Raw genomic sequence first — 15,810 nt, forward strand, 5'->3', positions numbered from 1 at the left:
GGCGGTGTTTTTCCGTTGTCGTCAAGAGTCGAGTTGGAGGAAAAAAGAGTGCACAGGAGATCGGCTTTCTCTTTTGCCGTATGGGCCAGGGTGTCATTCCTCATGTGCAACGGCGGCATGGACGGCTGGTTGAAGTTACCAAGAGCAGCTTTCGACAACGACCAGAACTTGCGTGTTCCGGTCGGGTAACTGGAAAGCTGCTCGCCAATTTTGACGACGTGCTTCGATTTCGCACGGGCGATTTGCCGCTTAAAAAATCTGGAGGCACGGTTATATTTCCTCTTCAGAACTTTGCAGTTCGGATCCTTTGAGCCCAGCGCCGCAACCCAAGTTCGATACGCCTGTTTTTTGCAGTCAGATGCTGCTTTAACTGACGCATCGAACCAGGGCTGTGATCTGCCACCGATCGGTACTACAGAGCTTGGTATAAAAATATCCATGCCCTGCAGTATCACATCGGCTACTGCAACGGCGCAGGCACTAGGATCATCTGAAAGGAAACAAACCCTGCCCCAAGGGTAGGATGCAAAAAAGGAACGCATCCTATCCCAATCTGCTGACTTGTAGTGCCAAACGCGGCGGGTCGCTGGTGGTCTGCGACGTTGGCGCCGGATAGGCACTACACTCCTGACCAGGCAATGGTCGGACGTTCCGAGAGGGGCGTCGACAGAGACCTAAGTAACCTACAGTAACCATCGGGATGTGTAGTCAGCAGAAGATCTAATAAGGACGGCATGTGGCTATCCACATCCGGGAGCCGCGTCGGCGACTCAAACAATTGGGACAGACCATACGCCAATGCAAAATTATGCACAGATTGCCCTGCGTAGTCTGTGGTACGTGATCCAAGCCATTCGGCATTGTGCCCGTTGAAATCACCCAAGACTACGATTTCAGCGGAGGGGATCTGAGCAAGCACGTCATCAAATGCCGCTTGAACGCAGCCCATGAGGTGATCCGTTTCTGCGTTACCACTATGGGACCTGTAGACACACGCATAGATGCGGACGCGGTCCTCTAAATCTACGCGGAGCCAGAGAGTAGACAGGCCCCTACCCTCAAAATTGCCGAGACGGCGACAGCAGATATTTTCCCTAACGTACACACATACCCCGGCGTTAAATATGACATATCGCTAGGTCGAGATATCTGCGTCTCCGTAAGGAAACACAAGGCCGGCTGCGCCGTCTCAAGGTGGTGGTGGATGGCGTTTAAGTTGGAGTGAATTCCCCGGATGTTACAAAAGTCCACATTAAGCGTGGAGCGGGGTGCCGTGGTGTTTCTGCCCTGTTTGTCCTGTGACATACGCGGTACTGTGCCCTCCCCAGAATACGAGGGGCAGCCCGAGCGCGAATGCTCGGGGAGGGATTCTCCGGCTCTATAAGAACCGGTACCCTCCTGGGGTAATTTATTTTTTAGGACCGCTCTCATATTTTGTTGGGGGGGGGGGGGAAAGGACGGGGGGGAATGACCTCTGGAATTGGAATTTTTAATAAGACCCAAATTTGCACGTTGTTCTTAGCAATTATTATGGTGTGGGTTTAAATGAAAAAGGTTCTTTAAGCCCCATTTTGAAATCTATACAACAGAAGTCTCGATATAAATGCAAGCTACTTTTACGTTGATTTTCCTGATGGAATGACCCTGGTGGCTTGGGCACGGGGAAAGGCGCTGGTGTGGGACGCTACTCAAGCCCTAATGTGCTCTTCTCATGTCCAAATTACGTCAGTTGGTGCTTCGACTGCCGAAGAAAGCAAACGTAGTAAATATGTCAGCCGCAGAGATTCTTACATATTTGTGCAGTTTAATGTAAAGACACTTGGCCCGTGGCTAGGCCGTGAGGGCTACTAGAAACTCAAACGTTGGCAGGTATTTTCGGTCAACGGTACAGCCTAGCTATCCAACGCGGAAATGCTGTCAGTATTCTTGGTAAACTTCCCCGTATAGATAGTTTTAGTTAAATGTAATCAAACTATTGTAAAAATAATTATAAGAATTGTTTTGATTGAATAAATTTTACAAAGTTTTCTTATGATGAAAAACCTCTGAGAAGCGGGATGGAGGCTTCAAGAGAAGCCTTGTGTCATTCTCGATTTGAAATATCCCGACTAGATTCCAAGGTTTGTGAGCTGCAATTAAGATTGGTTCTTCTATATGAAATACTAAGATTGAGATTGCAGATCAGCTGACTCTAAGCCATCACTAATCATACTCCGTTACAACTCCAGAAAAATCCTGGAACTTTTATCATAAGTATCATAAAGATACTTTTTGTGCTTGTGTGTGTCATACCGAGCTTTAAAGAATACGGAGAGAAGTTCTTGCTCAAGGTGGTTTGGTTGTTGATTGTTTTAGAATAAAATCCCTTGACTACCCCACTGTGGAAAATCGCCGCATGTCCCTTGGCTGTGGGTGTTGTGGGGTAGGTATTCGGTATTTAAATTAGGTGAAAGGCATAAAAAGCATTTATTTTCTCACAATTTCTTTCCTTTAGTTTCCCTGTGAGATCGAATCAGAAATGAGGAGATCCGTAGGAGAACCTAAGCTACCGACATAGTCCAAATGATTGCGAAACTGAAGTGGCAGTGAGCGGGCGCATGGGTCGACGGACTGTTGGCCGTTGTGGCAGTACAGTCCACGAATGGCGGACCAACGATCTGGTCAAGATCGCCGGAATACGTTGGATGAGAGCAGCACAGGACCGATCGTCGTGGAAATCTTTGGGTGAGGCCTTTGTACAGCAGTGGACTTCTTCCGGCTACTACCTCTTCAGAAACAAATGGCGCTCTGAGAGAAAAGAAGCGGCGCAAGAAACTCTCCCAGCAAAAGAATAAAGTCATAATATAGGTCTTTGAAACACTTCCCTTAATAGATACGGTAGAAAACGCACATCATAAACGCGAATAGGATTGAGCCGTTACAGATTATCTCCCTTAATTCGAGCAGCTTCTATCGCTCTTTGACTATTTTTTATTATTCATATATTGTGAGTTATCTGTTTCATATAAGTATTTAGTATGGTAGTAGATTTTGACGTTCAATAAGAGATTTTAAATCGTAATTTGAATAAAAATATTTGAATTTACTAAATAAGTTGCCAACTGCACCCAACTGTATGGAAGCTGTACCTCTACCATGAGTTTACAATGATCCGACTGGCTTGCGACTGCGTAAAAAATTTGTATGGAAAATTATACAGCGCCTCTGACGGTCACCTACAGAACTTATCCCGGTAGTTTGAGTCATAAAGTAAAAAATCTATCGAAATCTTATAGCTAGCGAGTAACGTTTTGCAATGGTTTTTATAGAAAATAGGTACCATGAGTAACTTACTTGACAGATGCTGTCGAGAAATAGTGTTTCGATGGAAGTTAAGTCGAGCAAGACGTTCAATTAATGGTAATTGAAACGCCCTGTCCATTACAATGCAGTGCCGCACAGAATTCTTGATAATCCCAAAAATTCTGAGCGGCACTACAATTACGCTCGTCACCTTGAGACAATAGGTGCTAAGTCTCATTTGCCCAATAATTTCTCTAGCTACGGCGCCCTTCAGACCGAAACACAGTAATGTGTACTGCTTCACAGCAGAAATAGGCGCCGTTGTGGTACCCACAATCTAGCCGGCATCCTGTGCAAAGGAGCCTCCTACTGGTATATCTCTACTGGTTTGTCAAAGGTGTTTTCTAAGCAAGTATTTATTTTAAAATTGATAAATAAATATCGAAATAATATCGGGCAGACGTTATTTAGCATGGAACGTGTTAACGGCGGAATCAACGAACGGTGTGAGCAAGGAAGTTTCCAAGTTAGCGTGCGCTCATAGCCTTGAACATATCAGTAAAAATAATTTAAAAAAAGAATATAGACTTAACAAGGAAGCTTTTGAGGATTTATGCGAAGTATTAAGACGCGGACTTGAGATCTGAAGAGAGAGTATCACTTGAATCAAAGGTTAAGTTTAAATCTGCAACTATTATTATTGTTTTAAAACGCAGTAACTGTCGTTTCTCAGTCTACGCTTTAAAACGAATACTATATAGAAGTGATTCTAGTAGGTTTCCAAAATACATTGAACAAATTAAAACTTTGAAATAAATATTTAAGGCTAGTACAATTGGCCGTAGGTTCAAGCAAGTTTATATTAAAATCTCCACACAGTACAATTGACTTGCTGGTTTTGCTAAATTTTGATAGTACCTCCTCCATTCTATGTTGGAATTGTTCATATGATGCAGTGGGGGGGCGGTATACACTTACAATAATAAATTGCTCTAGTTCTATACAAGCTATCTCAATTATTTGTTCTATAGAGAGATTAACAATATCTCTTCTATTTTTACATTTTAGTCTGTTATTAATAATAATTAGGGAACCTCCATGTATAGCCCTACTTCTACAAAACGAACTGACTACTTTATGTTCTCTAAAACTAAACTGGAGCTTATGACTCTTACGCCAATGTTCTGTAATGCATAATATATCTATATTACAGCAGCTCAAAAACAGTACAATTTCTAATTCCTTACTTGAGATACCTTGTATATTCTGGTGAATAATATTTATGAGCTTTATATTATGATTATCCCTAGCAGTAACATTTATATTTGGTGAATGTTGCCTATTTTGTATGATATTGCAAGAGTTGTCCTCCCTTGTCAAATAACTTAATTTAAATTAATTGAAGAAAAATCTTCATTGTTATATTTTTGTACATTAGTACTAATACATTCCCCAATAGAGGCTTATATGTCGATTAGTATAACTTAGGCAGTCACCATTCCAGCGGATACTCCATAGGGAGTGCCGCTTGCGCCTCTCTCTCCCCAAGAGAAGGTCGCCATCGATGAAGGCTTAGAGGGCACTTGCCCAAAGCCAACCTCAGGTGGTGTTTAGTGGGTTAAGGCACTTAGGTTTTACGTGAGTCCCACATAACCAACGCAAACATAGGCTGCGTTGGTATGCATGAGCATTCACCACCACCCTCCCGTCGTTATCCCGGAGGGGGTAGCCTTTTCCCTTTGTCAGGGCGCATAAAAAAAACTTAGGCAGTCATAATTGTATCAACTGCAAACAACAACACCGGTGTCAGCGTCACTTTTTCAACATATAACGATTACAAATTAGGAAAACATTATTACTCTCAGTATTCAATAGTCTATGACGTTTTACTCGGTAGGGTTATACCATATACGGTTTGGGAACGAAGGCGTGCTATTTTTCTCTGTCATATAAGTAAAGTTAAGAAGAGATGACTAAGAGACTTGTAAGATGCGACGAAGGGCTTTTTAGGTGTGGTAGAGTCACGCTGCCGAATTATGACGTCGGCAATCAGGCCAGACTCGTCCGGGTTTATTACCACACTCGCACCGAATACCAGCGTGACCGTTTCGCATAGTTTAGTGACGAGGACTGGAGGCCATACCGCCCCCCCCCTCCCCCTTTCCACCAGAATATGAAAGCGGTGCTAAAACACATATTACCCAAAGAGGGTACCGGCTCCACCAGAGCCGGAGAATCCCTCACGGAGAATTCTCACTCGGGCTGCCCGTCGTATTCTGGGGATGGCGCAGAAACTAGCTGCTGTTTTAATATTATCATGACGACACGAAAACTACACTCGATATCGAGCTCACGCTATCGAGTGCTTGTAACGCATGGTACGAATTTCGCCGAAATCTATTCGATTCACGTTTACTCGCTATCGACTGTAGTAAGTGAACGCACGATTCGATTGCTAACGGATGGTAGAGACAGAGCAGTCTATTTATTCGTCAATCCCATGTACTATATACGTTGACGAAACAAATAAACGGCAGAAAAACTGCAATGAACGTTTTACAACGTTATGTACCTACACCATTGCAGTAGCCCCTCAATATCAGGAGCGTTGCATGAGTACGTAGCATTGAAATGTATGTTAAGTACTAGCTGACCCAGCAAACGTTGTATTGCCGATATAAAAATCGCGATACAAAAGTAACTGTTGACCGTAGATGGGTGAAAATTTGAAGTTGTATGTATTTTTTAATGCTGACTCATAATCAAACAAATTTAAAAAATTTGGCGTGGACTTTTCATTGCATTTGAATGATTTCATTGCATTGATTTCACCCCCCTAACATTAGGGGGATGAAAAATAGATGTTGTCCGATTCTCAGACCTACCCAATATGAACTCAAAATTTCATGAGAATCGGTCAAGACGTTTCGAAGGAGTTTAACTACAAACACCGGGACATGAGAATTTTATATATTAGATAGGCGACAATTATCCCGAATGGAATTAGCATAAATGCGAAGAATAATAATTAAATATCTTCTTTATAGTTAGGTATATATATTAATCCGGTGCGAATCTGATACTTATTATGTTCTTCCGAAACAGCATTATTACCAGTGGGAGGCTCCTTTGGCTCCTTTCCAGAGGATGCCGGCTAGATTATGGGTACCACAACGACGCCTATTTCTGCCGTAAAGTAGTAATATGTGAGCATTACTGTGTTCCGGTCTAAAGGGCGTCGTAGCTAGGGAAATTACGGGGCATATGAGACATAACATCTTATGTCTCAAGGTGACGAGCGCAATTGCAGTGCCAAGAATCCTGAGCAGCACTGGGAATTCTAATGGGCAGGGTGTATCAATTACCATCAGCTGAACGTCCTGCTCGTCTTGTCCCTTATTCATATAAAAAAAAAATATTAATATCTATTTGCAATCAACAAGTTTAATTCTAACTAAATGTTTTTATTACACAGTCTGTTTGTACGTGTTCTAAGACTAAATTCGTCGCGAAACTAGGTTCACTGTAAATATTTATAGAAAACCGTCAATTATTGAATCTTGACAGCCCTGACCTTATTTAAGGCATCATCTAAACACGAACGCAGGCTGCATAAATGTAATGGCTATTCCATTACAGGGCTTACTACTGCATCGCTTTGAACGAATTGAACAAAATTCTTGGCAGAATTAAAAAAGTATGTGTTTACTTATGTATGCACTTAAGAAGTTATATTTAGGCCTAACAAAGCCTAAAATAATTTATTCATCGTGCGTTCATTCTACATATGTAGAAAGAACAATATTATAAAAATTATGCAACGATGGCTTTGACAATTAATTATCAAATAACGATTACGGCTGTACGGGCTTGAACCCTTTGCCTATCCTAATAATGGACGGAGAAACCAAAAAAAAAAGAATGTCGCAAACGTCAGAAAATTTTAGGAACCAACTTCACCGTTTCTTTTGTGTTACAATGAAGCGCGCGTATCTTCAAATTTCACTCTCATATTTTTTTCATAACGTGCCTAAAGAAGTATAATTTCAATATTACTCAGTGTTGGCGGTTTTTCATTTGCTGACTTCTCACCCTCGTTAAGTAATCTGGATTAATAAAAGCACAAGAATTATGGTACTACAATGTTCAATATATAATCAATCAATCATACATGCTATCCACACCTGGTGCAGACATGCCAAAAATACCAAATACATATATTTATTTACCAAATGGACGTATACACGTATTTTTAACTAACTTCAAAAAAGGGGAAGGCTCTCAATGGGCCGGCTGGCTGAACCGATTTTGATGATTATTTTTTTGTTTGAAAGCTGGTGCTTCACGTGTGGTCCAAAAAATTATAAAAATAACAATAATCGTAACTACAATAAGATTAATTAGATTGTTAAAGTACAAAATTACTTTGATACTTTTTAGTGCATATTGTAAGTATTGTTTTGGAATAGCTTTTTTGCTGTCGGTTGTTTTTTTTGTTAACTTTGTTTGCATTATGCATCTTACCATCACTAACTATTGTATATGGACGATGTTACTAAAATACCACATAGAAAACGCTGCTAGATGATGACAAGCAAACGAACACCGTAGTAGTAGGTAACCGTTAGTACCATTATAATTGATTTTCCGTCAGTAACTCAGCTGGCATGACCAAAGGCAGAACTTATGACTTTGCAACTAAGTCAGCAGGATATAATAGGCTGACCAAAATGTAGTCAAAACTTATATTTATAAAAATAAATTGTCTATTCCTGGGAGAATATACAGATCCGTTTCCAAGAAATGTTGACAGAATGCCGAATGAATTTCTGCAGACCATTTTATAGATGGTCAATATATATTTGATTCAATAATTTCACAAATAAACACCAATTAGAGCCTGAAAAAATAAACTCGTAAAAAAAGTATCCGGCAACCAAGTAGAACTAAAAACGTCAGATTGGACCTGCAACTGTTACTTTCGACTTCATAAAAGGCATAAAAGGCATTTATTTTCTCAAAATGGATTCCTATAGAATTCTTTTTGATGTCATTTCTAATATACTAGATTCTACTACCGCTTCGGAAACAAATGACGCTCTGAGAGAGAAGAAGGGGAGCAAGAAACTCTCCCAGCATTCTTTTTTGCGCTCTTTTTAATAAAAGTATAAAATATTGTATTTTGATTACTATTGCTATAAAATAATTATAATCTACTCCCATGCTGTCCGATCACTTAGATATGCAGCTGTGGAGTAGTAGGATTGACGACAGAGCCATTTTTTTATAAAACATTTAAATTTGTTTATAGATTCTTCTTGACCTTAATTTTATATACATTCAGTGTACGTGTTGGTTCTTCCATATATTTTATATTTCAATCCGAGGATCATTAATTGTTTTATTTTATGGCAACCATTTTTGGATCCCAGATACAAGTACGAACAAAGTGTTCACAGACGACACATGGATTTACGCTTATTCATGTCCTTTGAACTGTGTCAAAAAACAATAAGTTGACTAATACGCCTATTTACTATTAAGTAATAATAGAAAAACAATATGTTATGTTTTTAAAGTGATAACCTTCACTTCTAGGATTAATACACAAATAAAATTAAAAAAAATAAATATGAACGATGCGGGACTCGAACCCACGACCTCCGGCGTTCCTTGCCGGTGCTCTAACCAACTGAGCTAACCGTTCGAGTACCGCATCGTTCATAAAATTTTGTTTATCAAATTTTATTTGTGTATTAATCCTAGAAGTGAGGGTTATCACTTTAAAAACATAACATATTGTTTAGATTTACAAGAGCGACATCTCAATTCAATTTCCTAATATGCAAATATTGGGGATGAGCAGGTTATCAACTGTAAAGTAGATCCTGTAGATGAAGCCACAACCTGAGAGTTTAACAAAGCAAACAGAATTTTATAAGGCGGTACTCGAACGATTAGCTCAGTTGGTTAGACCACCGGCACGGAACGCCGCACCGGAGGTCGTGGGTTCGAAACCCGCATCGTTAATAGACAAATGATTCCTTCACACTTTTTAGTATGCGGCACTATAACCCGTGTAACAAATAACACATAAGAAGTTTAGTTCACCCATTATAGAAAAAAAAAACATGTGTGCTATTCACACGCGGTAGAAGTAAAACCTTAAAAAAATTTGACTTCACGATAATGGGACTAATGTAAAATTTCGGGAAGAGGATAATTGTAGGTTTTTGTAATAATCATAGTAATACAAAGTTTGATAATTATTTTACATTTTATACAATATATTACATATATTTATTCAGAATCAGGGCTTACATTTTCGATTAATGGTACAAGAGACTTATGGTAACTAAAGTATAAAATAAAAACTTTGGTCTTAATATGGTCCTTATATATTTGGAATACTGCGCATTTTCAAATTTTATTTGGCGTCCAAAAACTCAGTCAACGGTATCGCCGTATCCGATGCAAAATTCACATTAAACCTGTAAACTGCATATTATGAAGTCCTGGTACATGTTGCTAGGATGACACATGATTTCAACCGCTATGAAAGACATTACTATCACCGCTACCATATTTATGCTACCTGGTCACTATGATCACCTGGTAACAAAACACTGTATAATGCTTCCTATCACATTCTCTCGCCGGCTGAATCATCGCGATACTGTCATTTTCACATTTACCTTTTTGTGTCTACTTAGGTTTGTAAAATTGTGCGTACTTAGGTTTGTTTTCTACAAAAAAAGTATGTGCGTGTACACTTTTCCAACATTTCCATCCTTCATCCATCCATCTTTACATTTTCATCTTTATTTATTCATTTATTTATTAATGTAATCAACAGCGTACACAACAATTTTTTTTACAATCTTAACCTAGGTTTTACATAAAGCCACAAAGGATTACATAAATTTTAAATTATAAAAAGAAATCATATATATACAGAATAGACTTAAAAATGTACTATATATACTACCAAATAAAAGATTACAATTATAGCGGGCGCGTGTGTTTGTGTGTGTGTGTGTGTGTTGTGTGTGTTTGTGTGTGTGTGTGTGTGTGTGTTGTGTGTGTGCGTGTGTGTTTGTGTGTGAGTGTTGCGTTACCTATTATTATTATTTTTTACGATGATGTGTTATTATTTCTGTTTTTAACTTAATTTTTGATAAGTGAAATACGTCAAACTCAGCGTACTGTTTATTATAAGTTCGTGACAGACGCGGAATTATGGAATTTTGGGCATAATTTGTATTAAGTTTGGGAACATGCAAAAGGCGCGTGTGACGCGATCTCAAAGATTGAGCATTTAATGAAAAGGCTGATTATCTGATGTTATGATTGATGTTATCATCATCCTCTCTCCTTCCCACAAGCACACAGTCGGTCCGAGGTTCGAGTCTCCTTAGGAGACATCCCGCGACTGTTGTTGCGTAGTCATTGCGGCCTCCACGGCTCACGTCCTATATCGACACCCGAGTCCGACATATGAGCCCCGTTTCGGGGTCTCCAATACGCAAATGTATTTTAGTCCTCTCTAGTCTCTCCTTCCGCTGCAAACGTTGACGGGTAAGGTCTCTCCAATTTCTGTTCCAATATTATTTACTGTGTCATTATTTTGATTTATTCTTAACAGCTTAACGAATTGATCTATTTGATTTAAAAGTTAATTATTTAGATGTTAGCTTATCTTTGTCAATTTTTAGTAGGTATATTAAAATTTGTTATGCAAAAACCCCTTTTAATTTTATTATACTTTATTTTTAATTATATATTAATCGCGTAATGAGCATGTCGATGACCATAAGATTTTCCCCTACCTAAAAGTGTCATTGGAAGTAAAATTTTAAAATAGGTATTTCACAATCACTATATCGGGAGATCGCAACAGGCAGTTCTGTTTGGTCGTGCCCTTATACAAACACTTGACAATGCACATCTGACATTGTCCCAATTACCCACCCTTAGCCATGACAATGTATCAGATCGGCCACTTAACATGCTGCGTACATCGTTCGTATTGATGGACGAGTGTTATATAATTTGTTTCATCTGACCTTTGTCAACGATTTATTTAAATTTGTCTTCCTTTTATCTATGATGTATGTCTGTTTTGTTTTGAACTTGAGTTGGCTTGAATTCTATTTAAATATCAATCAATGAAATGTTACGAGATATTGTAAACACGTCGGCTACAGCAATATAGCAATTATATTATATCTTAATATATATAAATCCAGTGTCCTGGTGTTTGTTCCCTGTGAACTCCTAAACTAATGATCGAATTTTAATGGGGGATTACTTCGTGGAGTGCAGTTTAGTCCAACTTGAGAGATAGGAAAGTTTTTATTTCCAATATGGAAAATATTATGTCCATTGAAAGATTTTATTGACGCACGGTTCGACAGTTCTGCTGTGAAACAATTTCATTATAACAACAGGGAGCATATTTTACAAAATAATTCTTGATGTTATGTAATATTATGAACAAATTCTTAAAAAACAATATTTTATTTATTATGCACAGAACAACGTCTGTCGGGTCACCTAGTTTTTAATAAATAAATACGTCGTCATGAAGAAATTATAATTATTAAGCTTATGAATTTGGTTCGAGAATATTTTAATTGTCTTAACAATTATTTTAAAGAAGTAACTTTATAATAGATATCTATATCACACTATCATAAACGGATATTATTATTGAAATCCGAATAAAAATTAAACTTGCAAGATGCAACAAACCTTAAAAATTCTTATAAGGTATTATGGTCCTTGGACCGCTTTATGAAAAAAAAACAATGAAGTTATGAATAACTCATGTTCGTATTTCATTGTTATGTAATCAGAGATTATATTTTAAGCGATTGCCCTCACATGGCAAGGCACCTCTCTGTGCATTTCATTTAGTTGCGTAAGGGCTTGTCCACACTTTACTGTTTGATGTATTAGGCCGCTTAGCAAGTATACAAAATATACTTCTTGTGTTTCTGATTGAAGGGCATCGTGCTCAGTATTTTTATAAGATTATTTATGCAACAGTTGTATAATGAGACTCATGGCGTCATTCATTGCGATCCCGTAACCCATGCCACTCGTGTTTTTTGACCAGTTATACAACTTATCGCATACAATATTTTTTCTACGACTGTAATCTATACATATAAATAAAATTGGAGTGTCTGTTTGTAATATTAAAATAACAGTTTTTTACTACTTGTACATGAATATATTATATACACTAAAATAATATTTTTTTAAATTTTGGTCTGTCTGTCAGTCTGTTTGTTCCGGCTAATCTCTGAAATGGCTGGACAGATTTTGACGGAACTTTTATTGGCAGGTAGCTGATGTTATAAGGTAAGTTAGGCTTAACTAAACTCTGGCTAAGTTTATTTTAGAAAAATCCTTTTATTTTACAAACATAAAGTAATTTTGCAATGTCTAAGAAACGGTCTAACTCTAAAAATAATTTATATGGCAAAACTACGTTTGCCGGGCCAACTAGTTTTTAAATAAAACAAGAATGTAACAAACAAATCACAAGCAAGGAGAATGTAAATACTACGTAATAAGGGGACTACCTGACTTAAAATTAAAATTTAGTTTAGTATGAAACGTGCAGTCATTTGACATAAGTTTCAAATAGTAGTAATGACAGTATCGCGATCGGCCACGAAGTAGACCCGTATTGCTGGATGCCCTGCTCATCATAAGATTAAAGAGTCAACATACTGAGTGGGGATAAAATTAAATTACATATCTGTGTCTGTTTGTGTGTGTGTTCTTTTGTCTGAGGGAAAAAATACTATTAGATACGTATCGTGGGGTCAGGATGCCAGGGACCCCGTATGTCGGACTCAGTCTGGTGAACTATACCGACTAAAAAACCGCCTCTTTCTTCTGTTCCCTGGTTATTCCCCGCGGGATTGCCGTCAAGCATTTCTTCACGGGGAGGGACTTAGTTCTTAGCAGCGACTTCCCCTTGCTACTTGTCTTATTTTGTCTCTTCCTCTCTCTAGGTTGCGTAGCTCCTTTAGTACTTCAGTTGTATAGCCGTTTGTAGCATCCCAGGCTTCCTGTGATTCCAGCAATATGTATGTATGTGTTTACTGTAAAAAGGAGTTCTTATCGGTATATAAGAACTCATTGCTACAAGGTTTGCCGTAAAGATAAAGAATAATAAAGGATTCAATTAGAAATAGAAAGTGAAAGAATAAGTATATAGAAGTACCAGAGATTATCAGATTAATTGATTTTATAACGACCCCGCGTGGGAGGGAGCACTCACGCGCTACAGTACCTATGTGTAAATTATATTTCCTCTTTACAGCAATGGATAGGATGATAGCGTGGTTCTCGAGGAAGGTTTTAGTTTGTAATTTAAGTTTTTGTATAGATTTTTGTATACATTAACGATGTTTGTTAGAGGTGTCGGAAAAAAGTATGCCATCTGGGTTCTTTCAACGAAAACACTGTCTATCTACAGAATAGCCCGCGATGGCATAATATGTATATCTTCATGGCATCTTAATTCTTTAAAAAACGGTAGGGGAAGGGTTTGATGAATGAATGAATGAAAATTTTAACTAATTAGATTACACATTTTTTTCTATTGACAGAACAGCGTTTGTCGGGTCAGCTAGTTTAAATATATAGACTACTCGTTCAGGTATTACACACACCACATAAAAATTAGAGCATGATTTTTCAGTAATAAAATATCTGAGATAATTTAAGATTGAAATGTTCATCTATTAGTAATTACAAATATTCCTAAATTCATTTCAAATTACCGTTGGGTTTAGAATTGCCCATCTTGAATCTTATATTTTTTTTGTTTTGCGTCTATACTGATATACACTCTGTTAAAATTTTAGCTGTTTAGATACATCTCGCTGTGATATAGCCCGTTAAATAGATATGATTCTTCATCAGTGGGAGGCTCCTTTGCACAGGATTACGGGTACAACAACGGCGCCTAATTGTCACGGCAGAAGCCGTAAAGCAATAACGTATAAACATTACTGTGTGTCGGTCTGTAGGGCGCCGTAGCTAGTGAAATTACTGGTAAAACTGAGAGACTTCTATCTTGAGATCTTATATCTCAAGGTGAGGAGCGTAATTGTATTGCCGCTCAAAATTTTTAGGTTTTTCAAGAACCCTGAGCGACACTGCAATATAATGGGCAGGGCGTATCAATTAATATCAGCTGAATGCCATGCTCATCTCGACCTTTATTTTCTTAAAAAAATATAATATGCAACAAAATGGAAAAAAATAAATAATTAGTTACAGCATAGTGTGTGAGACCTTTATAACTGATGCGGGCACATACACTGACTTCAAAGTAGACGCCGACCTTCGCTTGACCTCTGTTTTGGAGTTATCACCAACATAGTAATGCTTTTCCGCTTTTCGTTTCCGTGTGCAATTTATATACGTAAATAACCAAGTTACCAAAAAAAAGAGGAAAGAGATTATAACCGATTTGTTCAAACTTAAATTTATAGAAAGTTTTGAAGTATTTGTATTACTATGCAATACTGTATTTTGAGACTTGAATAATATCAAACTGCGTACAGAAAAATTCTGTGAGATAAATTGACTATAGTATTTTTGGAAATATTTTACAGTAATTCTAAGATGAAGGATTGGTCTCCGCTGCGCTCCTACTAAATATCGCACTACCTAAAGACAATAGTTTTTTTTTATTACGTCAACTATTAGATGCTTGTGTGCGTGGCATCTTGACACTCAATGGCATCTTTCAAATTTTGTAACATACGCTTCGTGTTATTTTATATTTAAAAACTAGCTGACCCAGCAAACGTTGCATTGCCGATATTAAAATCGCGATACAAAAGTAACTGATGATCGTAGATGGATGAAAATTTGAATTTGTATGTATTTTTTAATGCTGACTCATAATCAAACAAATTAAAAAAAAATTAAAAACAAATAAAAAAATAATTTCGAGTGGACCACCCTTAACATTTAGGGGCATGAAAAATAGATGTTGACCGATTCTCAGACCTACCCAATATGCACTCAAAATTTCATGAGAATCGGTCAAGCCGTTTCGAAGGAGTTCAATGTTTAACACCATGACACGAGAATTTTATATATTAGATTAATAAAATACAAAATAATTACTGATGATATGTGATCCCAGTGTTTTCTTATTTCTTGTAGTATTATTTCAACAAAGTTTTACTACGCAACCCGGCATTTTAGTTTAAATTATTATTAGCAAAGTCTAACAGAACAGTTTACATTGTTCGAGACTGGCTCGAGTATGCCCACTTTTGCGTAGTATTAGTTTCCGCACTTTGTGACTACGCCTGCGGTATCTAGTTTGAGCGCAGCGGAGACCAATCCTTAATCTAAGATGATGATATTATTTTTGGAAATATTTTACTATAATCATTAATATTTCAAGAAATAACTACTATTTCCATAATTATATTTCCACTAACTACTAAACATAACCTACTTGAAATGAACAATTTACCCAAG

Source organism: Leptidea sinapis, chromosome 30 (assembly GCF_905404315.1).
Source record: "Leptidea sinapis chromosome 30, ilLepSina1.1, whole genome shotgun sequence".
Classification (NCBI taxonomy): domain Eukaryota; kingdom Metazoa; phylum Arthropoda; class Insecta; order Lepidoptera; family Pieridae; genus Leptidea; species Leptidea sinapis.